Genomic DNA, 17,530 nt, shown 5'->3' with positions numbered 1-17,530 from the left:
CAAAATTGTATTACTTTTTAAAGTGGATCTTAGTACAGACTGTGTGTTGAATTAATTTACTTTAAATTTTTGTAGGCAACAGTCATTCAGCTCTGTTCTGCTGATATGGAATTCTTCCACACTTCCTCAAGGGAACATTTTCCAAGCCACTAGCCATAACTGTGTGCATTTTTCTATATAATGGATATTTTTTTAAACTACTATCTGAATGAAACTTCTTTGATTGGTCTATATTATTTCCTGAGAATGTATACGACTAGCTGCTAACATCATCTAAATAAGCCATTACAAGTCCATTGGATATGCTGTTTTTTTCTCCATTCCTTAAGCTTTAGTGCCTGTGTTGTATGGATTTGGCATTTAATAAATCACCTGAGGGACAACAAATACATTATTTTCCAATGGTATAGACTGTCTAGACAAAAGTGCATTGAGAGATCTTTCTGATTTAAGTAGTGGGAGAGTGTTTGTTTTCTACAAATTGGTTCTGAATCAATTGTTCAGAAACTCAGCACATCCCAAAGTGGGAGAAGGGTATAAAGGAAGGCACATTTACTCTCTAGGCTTAATTTAAGACTGAACAGCAGCTGAAGAAACTACAGTCCTAGGGGAGAATGCCCTAAAATTATATCATTTTCCAATGATAGAATTTTTAGAAAAGGCTTTTTTCATATGTGATTTTGGTTTTCAGAATGCACGAGTTCTCCACCTCCATCACCTCTTTTCAAAAATAAGAAAATCACCAAAAGACACAAATATCGTTTAATATATTCAGTATATACTATGTATATATATGTATTTATGCAATGCAGAATATGAACCTATTAATATCATATAGATATGTAGTTAATAGGCTATAATATATACCTATGCATAACATTTATGTATATTGAAATAGATGGAAAATCATGTTTGTGTGCAGGTAGGAATGCATGCATAGCTATAGACATATATTATATAGACATACATGTGCATATTTCTTAAGAGGGATTGCCCATACTAATGAAATTATGACTCTTTTAAAAATAGATGTGTATATGTATTTTTTTCTAAATATCTTTCCCATTGAAACCTCCTTACTGAAGTAGAGTAATAGAGTGGAGACAATCTTAAATATGACATTAGAAACTTGAGTTTGACTCCCAAATTTGACACTTTGAGTTTGGGCAAAACACTTAAACTCCCTAGTCCTCAGTTTTCTCATTTGTAAAGTGTTGGGGTAGAGAGTTTGGATTAGATGACTTTTAAGCTGCCTTCTAACTATAAACTTTCTTCTTTCTTTGTGTTTGAAATGTTTTAGTCTTTTTCATGCCTGTTCTCCTTTCTAGATCATGAGTCTCACTTTGGGAAGTTAAAATAATTCATTTAAACTTTTTATGATCTCTCAGTATCTAGCTCAGTGTTCTGGACATAGTGGATATATTATAAACATGTGTTGCTATTATGTACAACCTCCTGATGCCTCATTTATTTCTCCCACTCTTCTTTGCACATGAGAATTTTGAAGCAGTGGTGCCTACGTAAATAAATGAAGCCATTTGAAAGCTACATCACTGACAATAATGATAATTATCCAAAAAATCCTCCACTGAAATCAGTGAAAACTGTTTTTCACTTTTATTAAAAATTATTTGAAGTATTATTTTTATAGCAGATAGTGCCAGAAAATAGAAGACATAAAATAATTATTAATTTCAATTGAGAGAAAGTATAGATTAATTCCAATCTTCAGTGATACAGCCATCCTAAATCGTGCAAAAAATTCTAGTCTTCTGTGGAATAAATTTGTAAGGTAGCTATTGTAATTCTGTCACTTAATCCTTTGTCTTTTAAGATTCTACTTTTAATGAATCTCTGATAAATGATGGAAAGTTTGATTTGACTAAATCAAAAACTCTCGTATGATCAATTCTTCCTCTTCCACCATCACAATTGTGCTTGTGTTTGCATTTTTATGATTATCATTCTATATTTGTGTTCATATCCACAAATGTTTATTATGCCACACACAGAAGTAGAAAAGGTGGTTGTCCACATAATATGATTTGAGGCCATTTGGGATGACTACTCTCTGAAATTACCTACTTCTTACAAGGACTGGTAGTAACATTGTGGAAAGAAGAACATTCATTATTACATATCCATCACTAAGGGATTTTTGGAGCATCTTGTTTTTAAGAGTAATTTCATCTTTGAGGGAAAAAAGAATACTGAACATGAATGAATGTATCACATTACTTTCTTTTTTGGCCACAGAAAACAAGTGAAAATACTGAAAACCTGGAGACAGAGACGTATATAAAAGAAGGAGAAGGAAGTAGAAAGGACATGTAGGGTGAGGAATAGGAACTATATCTGAGGTAGAGTGAATGGAGCTCTGACCTATGGCACTAAGGGGCTGACAGTAAACGACATTCCTTCAGGATGGTAGAAAGAATTGGCTAAAACTTACAATATCATTTACCAAACATGTTTGCTATCTTCTATTAAGGAGCTCATAATAAACATTTGTAAAAGGACAACCAAGAAGATCACTGGAACTTATGTGTCAACATTTGTTATGACAGATAAGGAGGAAGAAAAATTCTTTAATCTTGTCATACTTCAGTACTTAGGTTTTAAAAATAAATTAAGGTTGCGATAGGGTAAAATGAATTCTGAAAAACATAGTTTAGGAGTAACAAATGAAAGCTACCAAATTTTATTCATTACATGGAAGCTTTGCACATTGATACTTTCTCAAGAGATTTAAGAGTGCTGGGCAGTTTGAGTGCAAAATGATATCATAAAAAAGAAAGAAGTTATTTAAATATAGAGAAAGTACTTACTAATGTAATATTTTTGAGTTAGCTATCTTTGTAGAGTCATCACAATCTTGTTAGAGAAAAACATAAATAATAAGCAAAAAATTAAAATTAAAAAACAAAGCACACACTCACTTAATGTAGTTAAAAAAATTGTTGACACCAAAAAGGGGTAAATGGTTAAGAGTAACAGATAAAGACACAAACTTCCACGGTTTTCTAGTCAATATAAATGAATTGCCACAGCAAGAAATTAAAATAGTCTAAACATGTGTGCTCATTAGGCATTGGATTTTCTTATCAAGTGGAGAAATATTAGAGCCAGAGTCAATCATAATTTTAAAATAACTTCATTTGTAAAATGTTTCAGAAGAAGATGGTGGAAGATTGTGAACAATATTACTTCATAAAATAGTAAGAAATAGTGAAGGGAAAGATACCTAGTTATAAAAGCATTTAAGAATAAAGGTGGAAAAAGAACAAGAAGGAAAAAAATGGGGGGAATCAAGATTTTTATAGGGAGACATTTAGGAGGCTCAGTGCTTTGAAGCCAGGCCTAGAAACCAGAGGTCCTGGGTTTGAATCTGGCCTCAGACACTTCCTAGCTGTGTAACCCTGGGCAAGTCACTTAACTCTAATTGTCTATGTCTTATTACTCTTTGGTCTTGGAACCAGATTACAGTATTGATTCTAAGATGTAATGTAGGGGTTAAAAGAGATTTCTATAGTTAATTTTTTGCACATGAATGACAAAATTGCCATAATTAGATTCTAACATAGCCTCTAATGTACTTCATGAAAATGTAGAAATACACACACACACACATACACTAAGTTGGACTAGATAAAGAATACACAGAACTACACAATTTTGAGTTTTGGCATCAGTTCTCATGACATCTAAAAGAGGAGGTTGAAAAAAAATACCTCTGACTTTTTTATAAATTAAAATAAATATTTAATAGAATATCAATAACTACCAACTCAAATGTCTACTTTTTACTCCACAAAATCTTTATGAGAATAATCTATAGAATTTGATGGCAGTCTTAAGAAAGGAATAGAAACACTTTTTTTTTAAACCCTTACCTTCTGTCTTAGAATTGATACTAAGTATTGGTTCTAAGGCAGAAAAGCAGGAAGGATCACACATTTGGGGTTGAGTGACTTGCTCAAGGTCCCAAAGTTAGGAAATGTTTGAAACCATATTTGAAACTAGGTTCTCTCGACTCCAGGTCTGGTGTTCTCTCCTCTGTGCTACCCAGCTTCCCCAGGAACAGACAGACTTTGGTGAACAATATTCTCCCATAGGACACTTCTTTATAGTTTCAAAAATTGCTAGCCTGCTACAGAGAATATGATATCTACTAATTTTTTTTTACTTTAAAATTGTTTGAAATAGTGAAACAAGGAGAACGCAGCAAGAAATAAAAATGACATTAAAGGACTAAATGATAGGAAAACAAGATGGGGATGGCCATGTGGCAAGAATAAGAGATGAAAGGCCAGCGATTGAATGCTCCACAACTAGCCCCTTTTTGGTGCTGGGAGAGAGCAGGAAGTCCTCCAATATGTTAGGAGGTCCATTGGCGACAAAGTTAAAAAAAATTTAATTCATTTATTTATTATATTAAATACCCAGTTAACTCCAACTCTTCCTCCCCTTTCCCCAATAGAAAAGTCATTATTTGAAAAAAGATATATATGAATATATATAGATAGATATATAGATATATAAAACTATGCCTTACTTATTTCTACTAATAAGTTCTTTCTTTGAAGTTGGTCATACCCAAATCATTCTTCAAATAACATTTCTGTTGCTGTCTATAATGTTGTCTTGGTTCTGCTCATTTCACTCTTCATAATTGCATGTAGTTCTTTCCATCTAGGCAGGCATGGATGAGTTTCAATCTGCATTGTTTGTTGAAACTCTTGAATTGATGAGATCACAGACCTGCTGGAGTATTTAAGTACAGTAGAACAAATCTTGCCTTTAAAGCCATGTAATATATTCCATGAATATGTTACAACTTTATGAGATTCTTTGAAAGATTTATCAATACAGATAGCTTTGATGATTCTTTCACTATTTTATCTAGTAAACCTTAAAACTTGGAGATAGATGATCAGCAGAGATAATCAGCACCATCACAGAGGCAGCTCAGGGCAGAATTAAAATGGAAAAAAAAAAGATCCCTGTAGATAATAAGGCCCTTCAGATATTTCTTTTTTTCATGTTCCATTGTACTGATTGCATCAATTCTTATGACATGCCAGTTATTCCTTCCCCTTTCTCTTTCTTTCCTTCTGTTACCTTCTTTCCTTTCTCATCCTTGACTCCTAATAGAATTCTATAAGCATTTAAAAGAATTCATGCTAACTATCCAGGGGAGAAAAGCAAACAAAGAGACCTCTCTAAAGTGGTGGGTGGATAAGCTTATTTTTGTTGTTTAAAAATTTTTTTAAAGAGAATTGGGGGAAAATCATTAGTAAAACCAGATTCATTTTTCAGCCCTTTTCTAGAGCAAAGTTTAATCATTTTGATGTAATAACATTTTATTTCTATATTTAAACTATTTTTACCTATACAAAATAACAAATTTTTACATAAGTTTTCCAAAGTTATATAATCCAAATTATCTCTTTCCCTCCTTTCCCTTCCCTATCCCCAAGCTGGTAAAACAATTTGGTTTGGGTTGTACATGCATTATCATGTACAACATTTCCATATTATTATTCATTTTTGTAAGAATAATCATATATATTGTAATAACTTCTTAACTAGTCATCTTGCCACCAGGATGACTCCTCTCTCTACTCCCTTATTTATCTTACATATCATTGTGAGATTTATCTTATTAGAGTAGACCTGAATCTCCTATTTATACTTTCAGGAGTATTCTGTTGTCTGCAGTATAAAGTATACATTCTTCATTGGTAAAAAACAAACAAACTGGCTAAAATGATAGCAGGGGAGAGTAATGAATGTTGGAGGGGATGTGACAAAATTGGGATGTTAATGCATTGCTGGTGGAGTTGTGAACTGATCCAACCATTCTGGATGGCAATTTGGAACTATGCCCAAAGAGCGATAAAAGAATGCCTGCCCTATGATCCAGCCATACCATTGCTTGGATTTTATCCTAAAGAGATCATAGATAAACAGACTTGCACAAAAATATTTATAGCTGTGCTCTTTGTGGTGGCAAAAACCTGGAAAGCAAGGGTATGCCCTTCAATTGGGGAATGGCTGAACAAATTGTGGTATATGTTGGTGATGGAATACTATTGTACTCAAAGGAATAATAAACTGGAGGAATTCCATGTGAACTGGAGAGACCTCCAGGAATTGATGCAGAGTGAAAGGAGCAGAGCCAGAAGAACATTGTACACAGAGACTGATACACTGTGGTACAATCGAATGTAATGGACTTCTGTACTAGCAGCAATGCAATGATCCAGGACAATTCTGAGGGATTTATGGAAAAAAATGCTACCCACATTCAGAGGAAGAACTACAGGAGAGGAAACACAGAAGAAAAACAATTGCTTGAACACTTGCGTTGATGAGGACATGATTGGGGATGCAGACCTGAAAAGACCACACCAATGCAACTATCAATAATCTGTAAATAAGTCTTGACTGACCACACATGTTAAAACCAGTGGAAATGCGAGTTAGCTATGGGGGGGGGGTTTGAGGGGAGTGAAGGGTAAAGTGAAAACAAGAATTATGTAACCATGGAAAATTTTTTTAAAAATAAAAAAATAAAAAAGACTATAATCTAAAAAAACAAAACAAATAAATAAAGTGGTGGGTGGTGGGTCAGTCAAAAGGTAAAAGAGAGACATACTTTGAGTTGCAAAAGGCTACATCAACATCTTATCAATAAAGATTTGGCAAGAAAAATGGTTCAATGATATTATTAGAGGGAAAGATGTATGACCATTTTTGAAAACAGGCCATTCATGAAGCTAGAACAAGAAATAACTTCCATATTCTATTTATATCTTTGCATTATCAAGAAAACCAGAGGAAGGTTCTTAGCCTTGGGGCCCTAATGGACAACTTATAAATAAACATAAAAAAGCTTTACACAAGATTAGGTATAGATGGATGATTTTCTTGACTAGAGAAAGGATTCATATGGATGAGATCAAAGATTAATCCAAATATAATCTAGAAGAGTGCTGTTCACAAAGAAAGCATTCAGATTATTATGATTATAATAGCTAGTTAAAGCACTATTGCATAGGATCAGATATTTAGACCAAGAATAGGCCTTATCTAGTCTAACTCCTTCATTTTGCAGGTGAAAAATTGAAGTCTAGATATGTTTAATGACACAGGTAGTAAATAGTAGAGCTGAAATTTGAACACATGTCCCCTGATTCCAAGACATGCATTTATTCTGCTATATACCACACTGCTTTCCAAATAAAATTTTTTTTCTCATTTCAGTAAAGCTCAAGAATTTAAACCTATGAAAATGAATTCATAAAACAACAAAATTTCTCTTAAAAAGTAGAAGTTATATGTCTCCCATCATTATTTCAGATTTGTCTTTTCAATCTGTTTCGAGCATAAGGTAGACTGGAACAGATTCAGCTCAGACACTATCATGAAAGAGCTGCACAACTAAGGCTTTACGTGTTCCAAATAAATCTCTAGTGCACTCATTCAGAGGGCTGCTATTAAGTAAGGGATGCTCAATATCTCGTCCAAGTTAAACAGACTGAAGTGATGTCCCAGTTCTGAGGCTTCCAAACAAGCTGAAAGTAGAAGCTGGCAACTGTCTGGAGAATTTGGTTCGCTAATTCATACAGATAAAGCCCCCATTTCCTGCCATGATTTTGAAGCTCTCAAAGGTACCAAGTACAATTAGCCTGGTTTGGCAGATGGAAAACTTAAGCAGAGGGAATCTGAGCGATGCTTCACAAAAAAAGTGGTACAATATTTTTCAGTTCAGTAGTCGTTTCCTCCTGACTTTGCCACTTCAGTATGTGATAAGGGGAAATAGGACACTCCAATTATGTAGACAGCAAGAAGAAATATGGGGAAAACTTCTTACAAGAAAGAACTATACTTCTTTCCTCTCTGCTATTTATTTCGTGATTCAGTGACATTGGCTTCCTTGCTATTCCTCAGATAAGAAACTTATCCTAAGCATGGGCATTTTCAATAGCTGGAATTCTCTCCCTCCTCATCTTCACCTCCTAGATCCCCTAGTTTTCTTTAAGTCCTTACTAAATTCCATAGAAAGCTTTTTCCCAGTCCCTCTTCTAGTGCTTTTTCTCTGTTGATTATTTCCAATTTCCAATTCCCTGTGTATAGCTTATTTGTACACAGATGCTTGCATGTTGACTCCTAGAGAGCAGGGATTGTGTTTACTTTTCTCTGTATCCTCATTGTTTGTCATAATGTTTGGCACAGAGCAGGTACTTCATAAATGTTTATTGACTGACAACCCTACTTGTTGCCCTAGCTGTATCCAAAGATGACCTCAACTAACCATGTTAAGGAAAAATAAAAGATTACATTTGTCTAGGCAATAAAGGAAGGCGATGAAACATACAGCTATTCTAATTTTACTATCCATTTCTTTTTGGAAAATTGCATAAACTCTTTATTTAAGTATATTTATGTATGCATACACACATATGTATACATATATATGTGTGTTTCTGAATGTGAATTTCCTAGTCACCAAAGCCATCCTTAGATTTAAAAATGATGTAAAACAAAGTTGATCTGTGTAGATGTTATAAGCTTGAGATCTGTGTAGAGGTTATAAACTTGAGGTTAGCTATAAAAAGGAATTAAGACTCTGAAAGATCTTGACAAATTGGGATACTGAGATTACAAGATAAAATTTAGTAGAGATAAAATAATAACTTACATTTATATAGAGTTTATTGGTTTTATATACATTATTAATTAATTTGATTCTCACAAAAGCCATGTCAAGTTACATACTATAGAAGTGACCATCTCCATTTTAAAGGTGAGGAAAGTGACCCTGAAGAAGGGTATTTTTCCAGAAGCATACAACTGGTAGGTATCTGAGGTAGAAGTCAAACCAAGTCCTCCTGGCTCTAAACGAGTACAGGAATATAAGGGATTATATGGCTAGATAACAGTTCAAATTACAAAAAAGAGAGATTTTTAGTGGACCTAAAGTTCAAGAAGAATCTGAAGTATAATATAGAAGCAAAAACAAAATAATACACAATACGCTCTTTTAAGCTGCAATAATGTAAGTGTTAGGTGGAGGAGAGTTAGGTGATAGTAATGCTGCATTCCTCCCTGAACAAAACATATCTGAAGTTCATTTCTAGGTGCTTCTCATCCCCTTTTTCTTTTCTTGAATTTTCTCCTTAACCACCCCTTTCCTTCTCATTTTCATATTTTTCTTTGATGATTTTTATTCCTGATTTTTGTTTTTTTTAATAGCACAGATATTTCCCGATATTTCTAACAATTAAAAGCATCTATCAGTGGAATTTGTTATTGTTCACTTTTTGGTTGTGTCTCATTCTTCTAGACGCCATTGATGTTTTCTTGGTCAAGACACTGGCATGGTTTGCTATTTCTTTCACCAGCTCATTTTATGTATGATTAATTGATGCCAACAACATTAAGTGATTTGCCAAGAGTCCCAGGTAAGCATCTGAGGCCAGAATTGAACCCAGGAATATGGGTCTTCCTGATTCCAGACCTAGCACTTGATCCACTCCATCACTTAGCTGCCATCAGGGGAAGAGGCTGTGTTCTATAATACTATAATACTATTCATCTTACCAGAGGCACTTAAGTGTAAACTGTGTGAATATGTTTTAGGGCATCTATAAAACAATTTTTACCTTGGTTGGAAAATTGATACAAACGTTTTGGAAGCTATTTCAAATCTAATATTTGATGATCTTACCAAATAGTCACTGCCTTCAAGGGCTCACTCTCCAGTAGACCAGCTAAAACATATCATGGTATCTTATATGGTGAGTAGACAAAGCCAGGAAGAGCTGGGTTCAAGTCCTGCCTCTGAAATATAATGGCTGTGAGATCTTAGGCAAGACATAATCCTTGGTGCTTTAGGCAACTAAGTGAAACTAAAAGTTGCAGGGAAGGTGCCGACCTGATTTGGCAGAGGAAATTTATTTATCTGAATCTACTAGAGGTTGAGTATTCTACCTATTTTACACTATAGGTCTGAAGCCTACTTCGTCATCATGTTTTTAGGCATGTATAGAAAAGACCAATGATAATCCAAGGTACGATGGACAGAAATCCAAAGTAAATATGAGTCCTACATCTATTCACAGGATGGAGAAATCACTGTGATTTGGGCCATTTGGAAAAACTTCATGGAAGAGATGGACCTTATAAAAAATACAGGATTTAGATAATCCTAAAAGGTGATGGATCCCATTTTAAAGCTGGAAGAAAACCTAAGAATAGCTCCCAGGTCTTCCTCATCCACCACCTGCCTGAAAGCTCCCCTCAGTTTGAGGTACTTTCTAGGTTAGGAATTTTCTCCTAGCCATAGCTCTTGAGTCTCAGTGATATGTTTACTTTTATTTTCAGTCAGAGGACTCAATAAGTTTAAAGCAAAGGCACTTACTTATATAAAATCCTAAGAAGTTTAATAGAATCTTCCCATAAACCTTGAACTTCCCTTCCCACAGATACACAGTAGTTGCCCCTTATCTACGGTTTTACTTTCTGCAGTTTAGTTACCTGGGGCCATTCCAGGGGAAAGGAGGAAGCAAGGAGGAGGCTGCACATAGTTCATGTTAGAAGGTCCAGTCAGGGCAGCAGTCTGCCCTATTTTTGCATCAATTCTTTTTTTTTTTTTTTTTACTTGGAGGTTTTTTTTTATTTTTAATTTTTTTTGTGTGTGTATGGGAGAAATCGTATCAGAGTATGTACGTCAAAGAAGTTTCTGGAGATAATTGAGGAAATCAGAGGAGATTGTAGAAGAGAAATAAGTTTGAAGACCAGAAACAATCTCAGTATGTTAGCTTCTGGTGCATCCTGGAGAGGTTACCTATTAGGGCAGTGATGGCAAACCTTTAAGAAATAGAGTGCCCAAACTGCAACCCTCATGCCACATGTGAGCTGCCCCCTTAACCCTGACAGGGGAGGGGGGAAGTGCTCCCATTGGCTCCTGGGCAAGGGGGTGGGTCTTGTGAGAAATGTCCTTAGGTGCATGTGGGGAGTGGGAGGGGAACACTCTGGCACCCGTGCTATAGGTTTGTCAACACTGAAGTAAGGTATGAACTTAGCTAGTGAGTATATTTGAGGAATATGGAAAAAGCAGAATCAAAAGATACGTAGCACTCTCAATATAGAGATCTACTAACAACAGAACCTTTATTCTACCCCAAAAGAGGTAAAGGTAGTTTTAAAAGTTGACTGGCAGAGCTGCATAGGAGAGATCTCCTAACAAAAATATTTCCAGTAAATAGTGAACATAGCATTAGGTAAAGAAAGCTAGATAGGTGAAGACTAGAATGGAGATACAATATTCAGATAAGGTAGGGAGCTGACCTAACCAAGAGTAGTATGATGGCCACAAATCCATTTTAGTTTTTATTTCTTATAAAACACCTCTTGCCATGTCAAAAAATAGAAAAGGAAAAAGGGAAACTATGATAAAGAAACTATATCAACCTTTCTCCATAATGCTTTAATTTTCTATATAAATCAGAAAGATCAGGCTATTTGAAGAATATTGAAACTATTCTTGACCATTGTGGCACTATCCTTACCCTCATCCCCACTGTTCCCCCAACCAAAATTGAGAGATCTCTCTGAATTCTGCACATAAATAAAGGTGAAGTGATGGGAATGTGTATCATATATTCAAAAATATTTCCCAGCCTTCAAACATTTCACACAGCACTGTGTCCTTCTAAAATGATGAAATACAACTTTTAGCACACTTTCTCTTATCCTAACTCATAGATCAATGATGTACTTCATTTGTAGAACTCCTAAAACATAATAGAAAATACATTTCAAGAATTTCAAGCACCATCATTATCATCACTCATCCTCTAAAACAGCTGACATTTATAATACAAACACAAACATTACTATATTGATCTTCATAACATCCCTGTCATTTAGGTAAAATAGATATTATTATCTCTAATTTATAGATTAGAAAACTGAAGGTCAGAGATTAGTTAGTTGCTGGACTAATAAATATTGCGTGTCACAGAGAGGATTTGAAACCAGTTTTTTTCCTGACTCCATTTCTAACAATATTTTAAAAATGTTTTATTTGTCTTAAAAAATCATAGATATTCCATACTATACCTTCCCCCCACTACAGAATTCTCCCTTGTTACAAAGAAAAGCAAGTAAGTAAAGCACAGAGATTTTGTTTGCATTCAACTTTTGCCACTCATAGTTGTCCACTTCTCTACCAAGAAGAAAGAAGTGCTATCATCTGTCCTATGAAACCATTATCAGTTATTGTCTTTAACCTAAATTCAGCTGCTAAATCTATACTGTCTTTTTCCCCCTAGGATCATAGATTTAGATGTAGACCTTTGAGGCTATCTAGTACAACTCCCTCATTTAATGGATGAGGAACTTAAATAAAAAACTAATGTAATTCTAAAAAGAAATAAATAGAAAATAAGAATGGTTGTAGGTCTCATTGTATCCTTTTAATGCCTAGACAGATATAACCTCCACACACCCAAAGAAAACAAGAAAAATTGGAAAAGCTCCAGATAATAGATCTCTAGTCATGACTATATGGCAAAAGGGAGAATTTTATATATTTTTCAGATGTGCATACTGCCGTTACAAAAATTCACCCACATAAGCAAGTGTTGAAGATTAGAAATATCAAACATATTCTTTGTAGATCTCAATTCAATGAAGTTATATTTAAAAAGTGTCTTTGAAGAAAAGGTTAAAATTAATTTAGAAAACATGATTGAACAACAATAGTATTTATGTAGTGCTTTAATGTTTGCAAGAGATTTTTACCTATACCTATTCACTTGGTCTTCACGACTCTGTGCCATAGATGATATCACTATATTCCTTTTACAAATGGGGGCACTGAGTCTCAGAGAAGTTCAGACTTATATAATGCCAAACGCCTAGGGAATTCTTAAGAAGATTTGAACTCATCTTCCTCCCTCCATGTTTTGCCCTGTATCTACTGAACCACCTATTTTGACACCAACAATTTTGTTTTATTGTAAATTACATGGTTCCATGACTCATAGCCATATAATATTGTTATTAAAAAGTTGAAATTTTTTATAGGCAAGACATTTAGAATTTTTAAAAGTGTTACACCATTTCCCAAGTGAAATAAAGCCTTTTTGCTTACTATCTTTCAATTCTAGACCCAACTTTGCAAATATAAATAATAAAAAAAATATTTTTGTATTCCTGATCCATATTTCCCAAGTCATGGTTATGAGATCAAATAGTCATTGATGCTGTGTTCATATTTGAGGATTTCAGAGGTGCAATGTTGGTGTTTATTCCCTTTGAGCTCCTGTTCATGTTTTGTCTTTATTGAATTGAACCAAGTAGAAATGAATTTTGAGTTTCTACAAATTTGTGCTGCAGTCATCTTGGGATATGGGGCTTTTACCAAGAGGGATTTTGCAATGATAAAGGCTAGGCCAAAGAAGGCATTTCCTCCCTGGCCTATTACTACTACCTGAAATAACAATAAATCCACAGAAGGAAGAGAGATGATTTCCTGCAGAGAGCAGGAGGAGTCAACTAAGGTTTTATTTTCTCCCTCTGGCTCAGTAGGTAATGCTTTTTGCTGGAGAAAAGTTGTTAATTTTGATTTGGGGAGCATTTATAGCCAAAACTGGAGGATGCAGACAAATGCTACTCCCATTCATGCTTTGTGGTGCATCCTCCTTTAAGATAGATCTAAGATCTAATGCTATCATTCTCACAATTTTATGTTATAATTTGTCTTGTTCCCGGTTTATCACTGTGCTTAATCACCCAGAGATGGCTGACCTTACAGGTAAGGGGCATTCTTTTTAGAAAGAGCACAATTGAGGATAGGGGGCTAGTGAGATGAGCCCCTTTTCTCTAGAGAGAAGAAGGGGATCATAATGAGATAGGAAAATCTAAAATGATTGATGAATCCATCAATATAACCTTGACACCAAAGAACTTTCTTATTTCTGTGTTTATCTTTATTAAGTCTACTCATTATTTGCATATGAAAAGTGACTTGAGGTCAGCTTACTACAAACTAGTGTTTCATAATAGCTTTGAGCTCTTTTTATTCTCCTGAGTATAAGACAATAAGATTGAGTTAGTATTAACTCCCTTAGACCACTCAGAGTCATCTTCTATTTTGGGCAAGGTTGTGTTGTGTTTGGTTAATGACTTCATTTTTTCACACTGCTGTCACTTCCAAGTCTCTCTTCACTTTCTTAATAAATCTTCTCTTGTAACAAAGAAATGCAGTTAAGCCAAATAAATGAACACATTAGCCATATCTAAAGATGTATCCTTCATTCTGTACCTTTTGTTCCCCACTACTCTGCTGAGAAGAAGGTATACTTCCCCATCCATTTCTCAAATTGTTGCTGGTTTTGATGCCATTCTATGTTGTTCTCCTTTGCATGATTATGGTAATTCTGTAAATTATTCTATTTCTGCTTATTTTGTTCTGTATTAGCTTAGACATTTTTTTATGAATTCCAAGTTTTTCCAAATTTTTGTATTTATTGTTTCTTAAAAGAAATGTCTTAATCTGATATAATCACATCAAATATCTATTTTTTATGCCATTTGGGTTTTTAAAAATTGCCTTCATTACATAGTGTCTTAAGTTTTCCAAAGTGATTTACATGTTATTTAATTTGAGATTAACGGCAACTCTTCAAGAGAAGTGCTATTATTATCTTTATTTTTCAGTCAAGGAAACTGAGTCTAAGAAGTTAAAAGTTTTTCAGGTTCACACAGCTAATGTCTGAGGCAAAATTCAAACTTAAGTGTTTCTTGAGATGTAATACTTTCCTCCACCCATGATCTTTTAATAAGGAACAGTTAGGCAAAACTGACCTATAGGAGCACGCCTGGTGGCTCCTATATCATCGGGATCTGCATTGGGTTGGCTTCTGGAAATGGGTAGTATGTACCTGCTGGAGGGTGGGAATCCTCCATTTTCTGGATGTTTTCTTTTTAGCTTTTTATTACAGTCCTAAATCCTGCTTCTCTACTTTGAGTCCATTTGTTCCTTCTTGCTCTGCTGGTTCTTTCTTCAGTCCTGGGTCACTGCTACCACCATCTCCTCTTCCTCCTCTTTCTCTGTTTCTCTATCTCTTTCTCTTGCTGATTATTTTTTTCCAGATTATATTGATACAATTTTCAATAATCCTACAAGAATGTTAATCTCAATTTATCCAAAATAGAACTCATTCTTTTTACCCACAAATCTTTCTTCTTATGAACTTTCCTACTTCTACTGAGGGTAACCTCCCTTCTAGTCACTCAGGATCACAACCTTCATTTCATACTTTTGCTCCATCCACATACCAATGCATTGCCAAATCTTGTCATTTTTATTTTCATCTATTTAGTATATATCTCTTATCTCCAATTATATAGCCAAAACCTAATTGTGATCTTCTCATTTTTGCCTGAACTATAGAAATATTCTCCTAACTGGCATCCCTTTTTCAAATCTCAACCCATTTCAAATGACTTCCAAAACAGCTGCTAAGATGATTCTTCTAAAGTACAGGCTTGACCAGAGATGTGAAACATGCTGTCTCCAGGCTGCATGTCTCCTGTAATACCTGAACCAAATTAAATTGTGATTGTAAAATATTTAACAAAAGAAATAATAATACATTAAGATACAGAGAATATTGATGTGCATTTTTAAAAGTCAATATGTAGCATGTAGGGATCTTTATGTATCATTCAGTTGTCCCATTCTGATTTGAGTTGGATATCATTGGATCCGATTAGCACTCTATTGCTCTGTGAGGATCCAGTGGCTCCCCCTTACCTCCAGGCAGTTTTTTTTTTAGCTTTCTTTTTGTCTTCACTACCTGGCACAAAATAAATGTATGGTAAATGCCAATTGATTGACTGAGAGTAACCATATTTGATAGTGCATGCAGCATTCCACATCCATAGACTCTGCCTCTCCAAAAAGAGTTGTATATTTCCCCATTTCTTCTCCAGATCTAAGATGTCATAATAATTACATAACTTCTGGAACAAATTAATTTTATTTTTTTATTATTTGCAATCATATTGTATATTTTGCTGTATCTGCTTACTGTCGTCTGCATTAGTTCATATAGGTTTTCCTAGTTTTCTCCGAATTCCTTGTTTGTCATTTGTTATGGTGCGATAATACTTTAATGTTTGTTACATTCTCATAGCAACAATTTAGTAGCCCCATGAATTAAAAACAAATAAACAAAAATATATTGCTTATTGAGAGCTATGTTTTAATAAATAGGTCAGAATAATTTGTTTTGAGCATCTCATAGCTGTAGGTTAACAGTTTCAGGTTTTTAGAGAATCACAGAATTTTAGAAGTGGAAAGGACCTTCATGGTCCAAGTCATACCTGAGTAGAAATAATCTCCACTATGCCTGACTTTTATTTGCTACTTGGGTGACCAACCTCCTCATGGGGACCCTTCACTGAAGGTAGCCTGCTAATTTCCAAGGCAGCCCACTTCACTTTTGACCCATCAGACTAATAACTCTTTCCCATGATTGTCCTCTAAATATTTAAAGATAATTTTACTAGGCTTCCTAAATATTTTTCAAGCCAAATGTAATGTTTTTCCATTTATTCTCAGAAGGTAGGATCTCCTCATATCATGGGTTATCTTGATCTAATATGCTCTACCTCATTTGTGACCTTTCTCAATTACCGTGCCTGCAACTGAATATAATACTGTAGAAGGGGTCTGTTTAGGGCAGAATACTGTCAAATTAGGACTGCTTTCTCATAAACCAGTATGAAATTATTATACCTTTTCTCTTTTTCTTTTTGGCAACTATGTCACTCATAACATTACTATTTCTTTCTGATATATAAATGTCTCTTCATAAAATGTTTAAAACAGGTTGTTCTCTTTACTTGGTAAATATTTCCCCAATGTTATTTACACTATTATTTTGTTTAGTAAACCCTCTTTATCCTTCTGCATATTTCAAAAGTCAACGTTAGCTTAGTTCCTATCTGAATTCTAATAAATTTCCAGTTACTGAGATTTGATTATATGGGTATTTTAAAACCTTTATATCTTGGCTGACCAAATGTACTATGCTCAAAAACTTCTCCATGAAAATGTAAACTATTTAAAAATTATTTTGGCTTAAAAAAGATATTACTTGCAAATTATGTGTTCACTTCAAAGGGAAAAATGCTTTAGTTAGGGGCATTCCATATTTTTTGCATTTTTGCACAAATTCTCTAAACTTTTAATTATTTCAGGTCAAAATGGGACATAAGCTTTATGATAAAGTCATTCTTAATTCTTTTCCCTTTGAGCCATCACACACAAACACAACACATGCAGCAGCAAAGCCTCATCAGTATAAATGTTTCTTTCTATGTCTTATTTGTTTTTTATGTTTAAAAGGGGAAAAGGAGATTGATTGCAAGGGTCATAAAAGTAATGATGCATTTAATGAAAACACATATTTTATAGATAAAATAAATTTTTAAATGACTTGAA

The sequence above is a fragment of the Gracilinanus agilis genome, chromosome 4, assembly GCF_016433145.1.
Source record: "Gracilinanus agilis isolate LMUSP501 chromosome 4, AgileGrace, whole genome shotgun sequence".
Lineage (NCBI taxonomy): Eukaryota > Metazoa > Chordata > Mammalia > Didelphimorphia > Didelphidae > Gracilinanus > Gracilinanus agilis.
The sequence above is the reverse complement of the archived record's forward strand: the minus strand, read 5'-3'. Positions refer to the sequence as shown.